Consider the following 11,272-nt stretch of genomic DNA (forward strand, 5'->3'; position numbering starts at 1 on the left):
GGAACCCAGGGCAATTAGTAGAGCCGGGATGAGAATCCAAGTCCTCTGACTCCCAGGCCCAAGCTTTTTCCATTAGGCCAGGGAATGTGACTACCAACTTTGTTAGACTGTACTCTCCCAAGCAGAGAGGCCATTGTGGGTGGAGGGTGGAAAATAGAGAACAGAAGTCTTACAAAGAGAAGATGCCCAGACTTTCAGGGTTGGGGGTCTGGGGGTGGGGGGGGACGGTGTTCAACTTGTTACTTGAATAGCTTACGGCAGGTCCCATTCATTGCGTCACTTTTGGCTGGAGCCAGGGGAGGTGAATCCTTGCAACAAAAATAGTAGCAGTAGGATGGTCGGAAAGAGGACAAAGGGGAGAAGAAAGTTGCCCTGGACCACCACCTCCTCCTTCCCTCCATTGGGGATGGGCCTGAGTAAGAGTTTCTGGTGTGACCAGCACTGTAATACACCCAGTTCTGCCACAACATGTGTTTTCATTACATGATTTGAATAGTAATAATTGCTAGCTCTGTGCCAAGCATTGTACTAAGTGCTGGGGTAGACACAAAATAATCAGATCAGACCAGTCCTTGTCTCACATGGGGCTTACAGTCTATTTCATCCCCATTTTACAGATGAGGAAACTGAGGCACAGAGAAGTTAAGTGCCTTGCCCATGGTCACAGAGCAAGTAAGTGGAAAATCTGGGATTAAGGACCCAGGTTCCCTGGCTCCCAGGCCCATGCTCTTTCCACTAGGCCACACTGCTTCTCACCTCTAACATGAAGGAAGAATTAGGGAGCATTCTTCCCTCAACATGAGGCTGTTCTAGTATAACACAGCCCACAACTTACACAAATCATCATCATCATCAATAGTATTTATTGAATGCTTACCCTATGCAGAACACTCTTCTAAGTGCTTGGGTGAATACAGCAGTATCCATCAATCAATGGTATTTCCTGAACATTTACTGTGTGCAGAGCACTATACTAAGTACTTGGGAGAGTACAATACAATAGAATTGGTAGTCACAATCCCTGCAGTGTGGCCTAGTGGAAAAGGCACAGACCTCGAAGTCAGAGGACCTGGGTTCTAATCCCAGTTGTGCCAATTGCTTGCTGGTTGACCTTGGGCAAGTCACTTCACTTCTCTGTGCCTCAGTTTCCTCAACTATAAAATAGAGATTCAATCTCTGTTCTCCCTCCTATTTGAACTGTGAGTCCCATGTGGGACAGGGACTGTGTCCAACCTGATGCACTTGCATCTACCCCAGCACTTAGAACACTCATTCAGTAAATTCAATCAACATTTTTTTGACACATAGTAAGCTTTTAACAAATGCCATTTAAAAAAATGCTTACAGTCCAGAGGGGGAGACAGACATTCATTACAAATATGAACATAAGAACTGTAGGGCTGAGGGTGGGGTGAATATAGAGTGCTTAAAGGGTACAGATCCAAGTACATAGGTGACACAGATGGGAGAGAGAGTGGGGGAAAAGAGGGCTTAATTGGGGAAGACCTCTTGAAGATGTGATTTTAATAAGGCTATGAAGGTGGGGAGAGTGGTGGTCTGTCATACATAGAGTTGGGGGGAGTTTCAGGTCAGATGGAGGATAGTGTAAGATAGATGAGATAGAGATACAGTAAGTTGGCATATGTGTGCGGACTGGGTTTTAGTAGGAAATGAGTGAGGTATGATAGGAGGGGGAGAGCTGAATGAGTGCTTTTAAAGCCAATAGTAAGAAGTTTCTGTTTGATGCGGAGGTTGGTGGTCAACCACTGGAGGTTCTTGAGATGCGGGGAGACAGAGACTAAATTTTTTTAATAAAAATGATTCAAGCAGGAGAGTAACGTATGGACTGCAGTGGGGAGAGACAGGAGGCAGGGAGGTCAGTGAGGAGGCTGATGCAGTAGTCAGGTCGGGATAGGATAAGTGCTTGGAACAGACTAGTATCAGTTGCGATGGAGAAGAAAAGGCAAATTTTAACAATGTCGTGAAAGTAGAACTGACATGAATTGGTGACAAATTGAATATGTGGATTGAATGAGAGAGATGAGTTGAGGATGATGCCAAGGTTACGGCCTTGGGAGACAGGGATGATAGTGGTGTTGTCCATGGTGAAGGGAAAGATGGGGAAGGGCAGGATTGTTGTTTTTTATGTTATTTGTTAAGTGCTTACTTTGTGCCAGGCACTGTATTGAGCATTGGGGTAGATACAAGCAAATCAGGTTGGATAAAGTCCATGTCCCACAGTCTTAATCCCCATTTTAAAGATGAGGTAACTGAGGCACAAAGAAGTTAAATGACTTGCTCAAGGTCACACAGCAGAAAAGTGGCAGATCTGGGATTAGAACCCAGGTCCTTCTGACTCCCAGGCCTGTGCTCTGTCCATTAGACCACACTGCTTGGATAGATTTGGGTAGGAAGATGAGGAGTTTCATTTTGGACATATTTAGTTTGATGTGTCAGCGGGACATTCAGGTTGAAATGTCCTGAAGGCAGAAGATGTGAAACTGCAGAGAAGGAGAGAGGTCAGAGCTGGAGAGATAAATTGGAGAATCATCCACATGTAGATGGTAGTTGAAGCTATGGGACCATCTGCTCTTAAGGAGTTCATGAGGTAAAGTATTTACAGATAGCAGGAGGGCAAACGAAGATATAAGGTAGTAGTACGAAGACATCGGAATCAATTCTTGAATGTACTATTGTAAATACATATACCATATGCATAACTGCCAAGGATGAGTATAAAGTCATAAATGACATAGCATTAAAAAGAATAATCCTTTGTGCTTAGCTCCTTTCTGCTGGGAACTCCATTTTTTCCAGCGGGGATGTCACATTAATCTCAGAGCAGAGGGGAGGAAGGGAAGAGGTGGGAATTATTCACCCAGTTTGTAGAGTTCAGGCGTAGGTCAGCTGAAGTAACTCCCCCAGAATGTCCTGAGCCATAAGCCATTTGATGAAAGGCATGAATCCCTCTTGAGCTGAAAAGTCATCTACTTTTTACTCCATGTAGAACTCGTGCACTACTTGGGTTTTGTTGAACTGTTCTGTAATTCTTTCCTCCACTCAAAGCCCTCCCAAGCTTAAATAGTGCAACCAATCCTTCTGTAAGCCATTCTAATGGCTTCTATTTCATTTGATATTTCACAAATATCTGACCTCCTGATCCTAATAAGGATGACAAAGAGACTTTTATTGGCTGCTAAAAGGACTTATGGGTGGCTAATTGTGACTGTTACCTCAATTATATTTCTACAGCCTAAGGTATTTGTAACCACTTAAAGAGCCCCTTTAAGTACTTCGTTAGCTGTACATAAAAGGATTCAGAAATAATTAGCCTGCATGACTTAGAAATTGGTCACCAGTCTGTGAATTCTTGCAAGGGGGAAAATTGGTTCACTCTGTTCTGGTGCTTTGATATGGTTCCTTTCTAAGGCTGCCCAATCATTGAGGGGCTTGTAACCTTTCCCCACTGTTGCCCTGAAGAATATGGTTACCCAGGGAGCCGTTGCCTGAATACGCTGGGAACAACAGGACTTCCTAGACTATGCAATCTCCTGAAACAACCCATGAGGACACCTGACTGACACCCATGAAAGCTCTGGACCAGCTGCCTTTTCCTCAGGTCTACTGAAACTGGCATCACCACCACCACCACAGTTTGGCAGGTACTGGCAGGGGCATCATGTTCCCTCACCAGGTGAGGAGCAGGCAGCTTGGGCACTGGCTAAGAGGAGAGCAGGAATCAGCGACATACCCACCTGAATCTTTTTCTGCCCGACATGGTGTTTCCAGCTCCAATGTGGGGAGAAAGAGGGGAGGGCAAGGGAAGAAAGGGGAAAGAGGGAGGGCCTGTCGCCCCTCCCCTATCCCTGATTACTTCAATGAGTGGAGAGACCTTGGAATTGTTCCTTCCCCTTATGTCCAGGGTAAATTGTGGGAATTTAAAAATAGTGGTCATTCTGAACATTGATTGGGAAATCCACAATTTGCTGGATGCTGATCAGAATACCCCAAAGTACTCTGTGAGTTCAAAGAAGCAGGGGTGGTAGTGTGGCCTAGGGAAAAGACTGTGAGACTGCAAGACAAGAGACCTGGGTACTAATCCCAGCCATGCCATTGAACTCCTGTGTGACTTGGGCAAATCACTTAACCACTCTAAGCCTCTATCTCATCTATTGATAAATCAATAACATTTATTGAACACCTATTGAGTAATGGCTCTGAACTGAGTGCTTGAGACAGTTAAAATGGTATTGAGACACAGGCTTACATTCTAACGGGAAAGGGGGAGGAAAAATATTTACAGATTTATAGAATTATTTCTACTATTTATAAAATTAATTTTATATGGTGAAAGCCAGAGAAAGAACAAGTATAAGCAGAAGGGAATGCACACACATCACAGGAAAAGAGCAAAAAAATTCATGTAAAGATACATATATAAATAAGAACATACATATGAATATGAATGCTGAGGATATAATTAAAATACAAAAAGTGTCAATGGTGAGCATTGGTCTGATGCAGTTAGGGCATTTATGAATTAATTGAGAAAGGTTTGCTGGAGTAGGTGTCTTATTGTTTCAGTGTTCCTGATGTAACTGTCTGCAGTCCTCTCCCTGACCTACGATAATAGATTGTGAGCCCCTCGAGAGACAAGGACTGTGTCTAATTCCCACCACTTTTTCCCAGCATGTACTACAGTACTCTGTACCCAGTAAGCAACTAATAAATACTATACCTACTGTTTGTGGATTTACCAACTCTGTTATATTGTACTGTTCAAAGCACTTCGTACAGTGCTCTGCTTACAGTAAGTTCTCAATAGATATGATTGATGGTTAAAAGTGAGGAGAGTTGTGGTCTGACAGGACCAGGAGGGTGGCACAAACATCTCGAGGCTTCCCCTCCCAACAGCCCCAGCCCAGGGGCAGTGGCATGGAGTTCTTTCCCTACCATCTGAGAAACGGATCGGGCCAGGCTGGTGGCTAGGGTCAGTGGGAATTTCCGAGTTTTGCTACTTCCGGATCCCAAAGCCTCTTTCCCATCCCCTGGAACTCTATTGTCATTTGTGTGTGTGTTGTGTCCCCATCCTGTCACTTAGGTGTCTCCTCTGCCCCTTGGTCTTTCATATTTTCTATGAACCGAGCTTGACAGGCATGGGAAGAGTCCCGGATCCATCTCATCAGTCCTGCTCCCTGAAGGCTGGCTGCTGTGTTTCGGGAGAAGGCCTGGAGACCCATTCCCTCACTGGACTAGCGGCTCTCCGAATGTTCAGGTTCCACACCCGTAGAGGACTCCTCCAGACTCTTCTTGGCACCCAGTCGAAAAAGTGCCCCAGTGCTTGGCCGATCCGGGCCGTGTTCTTGCTGGCAGCATTACCAGGGCCTGTCTTGACCCCTCTCGCCCTCTGGGTGCAGTGCTCCGCATGCAGTACAGTGCTCCTTTACTAATGCAGATGGACTGACATTCCCTCTGGGCTCCCGCTGCCCGGGGATTGCCGTGTGAGTTGTCCTGAGGAGCCACGCTTTCAAGACCCGGGACGGCTGGACCGGAGAACCGTTCTTTCTCCCTGGGAGCACAGGCTGACAGCTGTAGCTGGTGGGAGATGGGGTGTACCCCTCCATCAGCCTGGGGGAGGGGGGCTGGGTGCACGCTCTGGGTCTGCTGTCTTGGAAAGGGACTCCAGATCGGGCCGGTTTCAGGGTGGGGGCTGACCATCGGGGCGAGACCCTCGGAGTCGGGCGTGCTGGCGTCAGGCACGGGAGCGGGCAAAGAAGCGATGGAGGAGCTGGGGGTGAGGATGCGGCCTGAGGAGCACAACTACTGCGTGGGCAAGTTGTTGGGTGGCGGACTTCCAGACCGTCAGCCCATCGGAAGCCACCTGAGCCTGCTGGAAGCCATCCTGGCCCCGGGTCTCTGCCCTCGGGGTCCTGGCGGCCCCTCGCTCGCGGGGCACGACTTGCCTGGAGCGGCCTTTGGCTGCCCCCTGGTGGTCGGTCCGGGGACCGCTGCCCGCGTGGGCCCCTGTGCCCCTGAAAGCCAAAGGGCCGCTCTCATTTGGTCAGACCGTTGAACCGCACCACCCTGCCGCTGGGCCCGGGGGAAGGAGCGCAGCTCTGCGAGCCGAGACACCCATCCATCCCGGATCTGCAAGACGGATAATAATCATCATAATAATAACGATGGTATTTGTTAAGCACTTACTACTACTACTACTAATAATAATAAGGATATTTGTTAAGCACTTACTAATAATAATAATGGGATTTGTTAAGTGCTTACTATGTGCCAAGCACTGTTCTAAGCACTGGGGTAGATACGAGATTATCAGGTTGTCCCAAATGGGGCTCACAGTCTTAATCCACATTTTAAAGATGAGACAACTGAGGCCCAGAGAAGTTAAGCGACTTGCCCAAAGTCACACAGCTGACAAGTGGTGGAGATGGGATTAAAACCCATGACCTCTGACTTCCAAGCCCGTGCTCTTTCCACAAAGCCACGTTGCTTCTCTATATGCTAGGCACTGTTCTAAACACTGGGGGTAGGGACTGTCTCTATATGTTGCCAACTTGTACTTCCCAAGCGCTTAGTACAGTGCTCTGCACACAGTAAGCGCTCAATAAACACGATTGATTGATTGATTGATTGAGTACAAGGTAATCAGATTGTCCCACGTGGGGCTCACAGTCTTAATCCCCATTTTACAGATGAGGGAACTGAGGCCCAGAGAAGTGAAGTGACTTGCCCAAAGTCACACAGATGACAAGTGGGGAAGCCGGGATTGGAACCCATGACCTCTGACTCCCAAGCACGGGCAAGAGCCATTGAGCCACACTGCGGGGACCAGGCCAGACGTGGTGAAGGTTTCCGACACCCAAGGACGAAAAAGGCCGTTGCGTGAGCTGGACGGTAAGGCTGTGATTAAAAAACTTGTTGCCGGGGAAGCCACTTTGGCTTCCAGCTGGTTTTGGCGTTCCCCTAATAACGATAATAATGATGGTATTTGTTAAGCACTTACTATGTGCCAAGCACCATTCTAAAACACTGAGGGAGATACGAGGTAATCAAGTTGTCCCACGGGGGGCTCACAGTCTTAATCCCCATTTTACAGATGAGGTAACAGACACAGAGAAGTTAAGTGACTTGCCCAAAGTCACACAGCTGATATCCACCAATCACGCTTCCCCCTTCAAAGCCCAAGGAAGGCTCACCTCCGCCAAGAGGCCTTCCCAGACTAAGCCCCCCTTTTCCTCAGCTCTCCCTCCCCTGCGCGTCACCTCGACTCGCTCCCCTTTGCGCTACGTCCCTCCCCCATACAGTACTTGTGTATAAATGTACATACCTATAATTCTATTTATTTATATTAATGCCTGTTTACTTGTTTTGATGTGCCTACATCAGTGCTTAGAACAGTGCTTGGCACATAGTAAGCGCTTAACAAATGCCATCATTATTATTATAATTCTATTTACAAATATTGATGCCTGCTTACTTGTTTTGATGTCTGTCTCCCCCATTCTAGACTGTAAGTCTGGTGTGGGCAGAGATTGTCTCTCTTTATTGCTGAACTGTACTTTCCAAGTGCTTAGTACAGTGCTCTGCACACAGTAAGCACTCAATAAATACAAATGAATGAATGAAGTGGTGGTGCCAGGAGTAGAGCCCACGACCTCTGATTCCCAAGCCTGTGCTCTTTCCACTAAGCCACACTGCTTCCCTAGCTCCACTTGGAATAGGAAAGCTTCCTGGTTAAATCATGGATATTAGCTGAAGCCCAGTATTCAAATGCAGAACGACTGAACATCAGATTTGCAACGGGTACCTCTTAGATAACAATGATGGTATTTGTTAAGTGCTCACTATATGCGAATCACTGTTCTAAGTGCTGGTGGGACACAAGGTGATCAGGTTGTCCCACATGGGGCTCACAGTCTTAATCCCCATTTTACAGGTGAGGTAACTGAGGAACAGAGAAGTGAAGTGACTTGCCCAAAGTCACACAGCTAAGTGGTGGAGTCGGGATTAGAACCCATGACCTCTGACTCCCAAGCCCATGCTCTTTCCACTGAGCCACACTGCTTCTCTATAATAATGTTGGTATTTGTTAAAGCGCTTACTATGTGCCAAGTACTGTTCTAAGCACTGGGGGATACAAGGTGATCAGGTTGTCCCACGTGGGGCTCGCAGTCTTAATCCCCATTTTATAGGTGAGGTAACTGAGGCAGAGAAGTTAAGTGACTTGCCCAAAGTCACCCAGTTGACAAGTGGTGAAGCCGGGATTAGAACCCATGACCTCTGACTCCCAAGCCTGTGCTGCTTCCGCTTCAGATGTGGGTTCGACCTTTGAAACCCCTTCTCTTCCCATCTCAATCCTGGCATGGTAAACTTCAAACTAGACTAGTGCAGGTGGATATAATAGGGTAAGAGATTGCTAAATCAATCAGTGGTATTTATTGAGCACTTATGTGCAGAGCTCTGTACTAAGCTCTTGGGAGAGTACAATACAACAGTTAGTGCACACATTCCCTGCCCATAATGAGCTTAAAGTCCATCTGTGAAGAATTCAGCCATTACAATCAATCAATCTTATTTATTGAGCTCTTCCTGTGAGCAGAGCACTGTACTAAGCACTTGGAAAGTACAATTCAGCAACAGAGACAATCCCTGCCCAACAACAGGCTCACAGTCTAGAAAGGGGGAGACCGACAACAAAGTAAAACAAGTAGAAGGCATCAATAGCATCAATATAAATAAATATAGTTATAGATATATACACATCATTAATAAAATATATAGAATAATAAATATGTACATATGTACGGAAGTGCTGTGGGGCGGGGGGGTAGAGCAATGGGAGAGAGTAGGGGCGATGGGGAGGGGAAGAGAAGCACAGGAAATGGGGGACTTAGTCTGGAAAGGCCTCCTGGAGGAGGTGGGTTTTCAGTGGGGCTCTGAAGAGGGGATGTGTGCTAGTTTGGCAGATTTGAAGAGGGAGGGCATTCCAGGACAGAGGTAGGACGTGGGCCAGGGGTCTTTTGGGAATCAGAAGGACCAGGGTTCTAATCCCGGCCATGCCACTTGTCTGCCGTATGACCTAGGCTAAGTCACTGAACTTCTCTGGGCTTCAGTAACCTTGTCTGTAAAATGGGGATCAGACTTGAGAGCTCCATGTAGGACATGGACTGTGTCCAACCTGATTAGCTTGGATCTAACCCAGCATTTAGTACAGTGCCTGGCACACAGGAAGCACTTAAAAAATACCATTTATGTACATGTACATATATATATATATGTGTGTGTGTGTGTGTGTATATTTACATATATGTGTGTACATATATACAAAGGCAAAATCCAAGTGGAAGGGCAAGTTCAACCTAGTAAGTCTTGCCTAGATCAACTCACCAGCATTCCCATCCTAAACCCCATTTATGTACTTTAAGTTAATAAATCTCTTTGCCACTAGGCTGTGCTTTTCTAAGGTGACTGGGGGGGGGGGGGGGTAGCCTGAATGCCGCCAGTGTTTCTAAACTCAATTTGCTTTCTTATCTTCCCTCCCAAACCCTGTCCTCTCCCTGACTTTCTTGTCACTCTAGACGGCACTCCATCCTTCCCGTCTCACAAGCCCGCAACCTTGGTGTTATCCTTGACTCCGTTCTCTCATTCATCATCATCATCATCATCTATCATATTTATTGGGCGCTTACTATGTGCAGAGCACTGTACTAAGCGCTTGGGAAGTACAAATTGGCAACATATAGAGACAGTCCCTACCCAACAGTGGGCTCACAGTCTAAAAGGGGGAGACAGAGAACAAAACCAAACATACTAACAAAATAAAATAAATAGGATGGATATGTACAAGTAAAATAAATAAATAAATAAATAAATAAATAGAGTAATAAATATGTACAACCATATATACATATATACAGGTGCTGTGGGGAAGGGAAGGAGGTAAGATGGGGGGATGGAGAGGGGGACGAGGGGGAGAGGAAGGAAGGGGCTCAGTCTGGGAAGGCCTCCTGGAGGAGGTGAGCTCTCAGCAGGGCCTTACTATGGAGAGCAAACATTGGAGAGCAAACAGCAGGGCATGTTCAGACATGGACTGAACGTTTTTAAAGAAAAATGATCCGGGCAGCAAAGTGAAGTTTGGACTGGAATGAGGAGAGACAGGAGGCAGGGAGGTCAGCAGGGAGGATTAACGTGGTAGCAATTTGGATTGCAAGCGATGTTGTGAAGGTTGAACCGACAGGATTTAGTATCATATTGACTATGTAGGTTGCATGAGTGAGATGAGTCGAGGACAACGCCCAGATTAGTAGCTGGGCTGGAAAGATGGTGGTGCTGTCTACAATGATGTGAAAATCAGTGGGAGGAAAGAGTGGGAAGATAAGGAGTTCTGTTTTGGAGATGTTTAGCTTGAGGTATCTGCAGGACATCCATGTAGAGCCGTCTTGAAGGCAAGAGGAAAGGCGAGACTGCCGAGAGGTAGAGAGATCAGGGATGAAGATGTAGATTTGGGAATCATCCGCAAAGAGGTGGTCGTTGAAGCCATGGGGTTGAATGAGTTCTCCAAGGGAGTGGTGTAGTTGGAGAATAGAAGGGGACCCAGAACTGAAACTTGAGGGACTCCCACAGTTAGGGAATGGGAAGTAGAGGAAGATCCCACTCAAGAGATTGAGAAGGAGCAGTCAGAGAGATAGGAGGAGATCCAGGAGAGGACAGTGTCAGTGAAGCAAAGGTTGGATAATGTTTTCAGAAGACGGAAGTGGTTCACAAAGTTGAAGGCAGCTGAGCGGTCGAGGAGGGTCAGGATGGAGTAGAGGCTGTTGGATTTGGCAAAAGGAGATCATTTGTGACCTTTGAGAGGGTGGTTTCTGTGAAGTGAAGGAGATGGAAGTCGGATTTGAGGGTGTCAAGGAGAGAATTGAAGGAGAGGAACTGGAGGCCATGGGCATAGAAAACTCGTTCCACGAGTTTGGAGAAGAATGGTAGGAGGGAGATCGGGCGATCACTGGAGGGAGCCGTGGGGCCGAGGGTTTGTTTTGTTTTTTTAAGATAGAGGAGACAAGGGTGTGTTTGAAAGCAAAGGGGGAAAAGCCATTGGAGAGCAAACAGCTGAAGACAGAGGCCAGGGAGGGAAGAAGAGGAGGGCTGCGGCTTGATAAGGTGCAAATGGATAGGGTCAGAGACACAGGTGGAGGGGGTGGATTATTGAGAGATGGCAGAAGATCTCTTCTTGAGATACTGCTGGGAAAAATGGGAGAGTTGA

The sequence above is a fragment of the Tachyglossus aculeatus genome, chromosome X1 (genome assembly GCF_015852505.1).
Source record: "Tachyglossus aculeatus isolate mTacAcu1 chromosome X1, mTacAcu1.pri, whole genome shotgun sequence".
Taxonomy (NCBI): domain Eukaryota; kingdom Metazoa; phylum Chordata; class Mammalia; order Monotremata; family Tachyglossidae; genus Tachyglossus; species Tachyglossus aculeatus.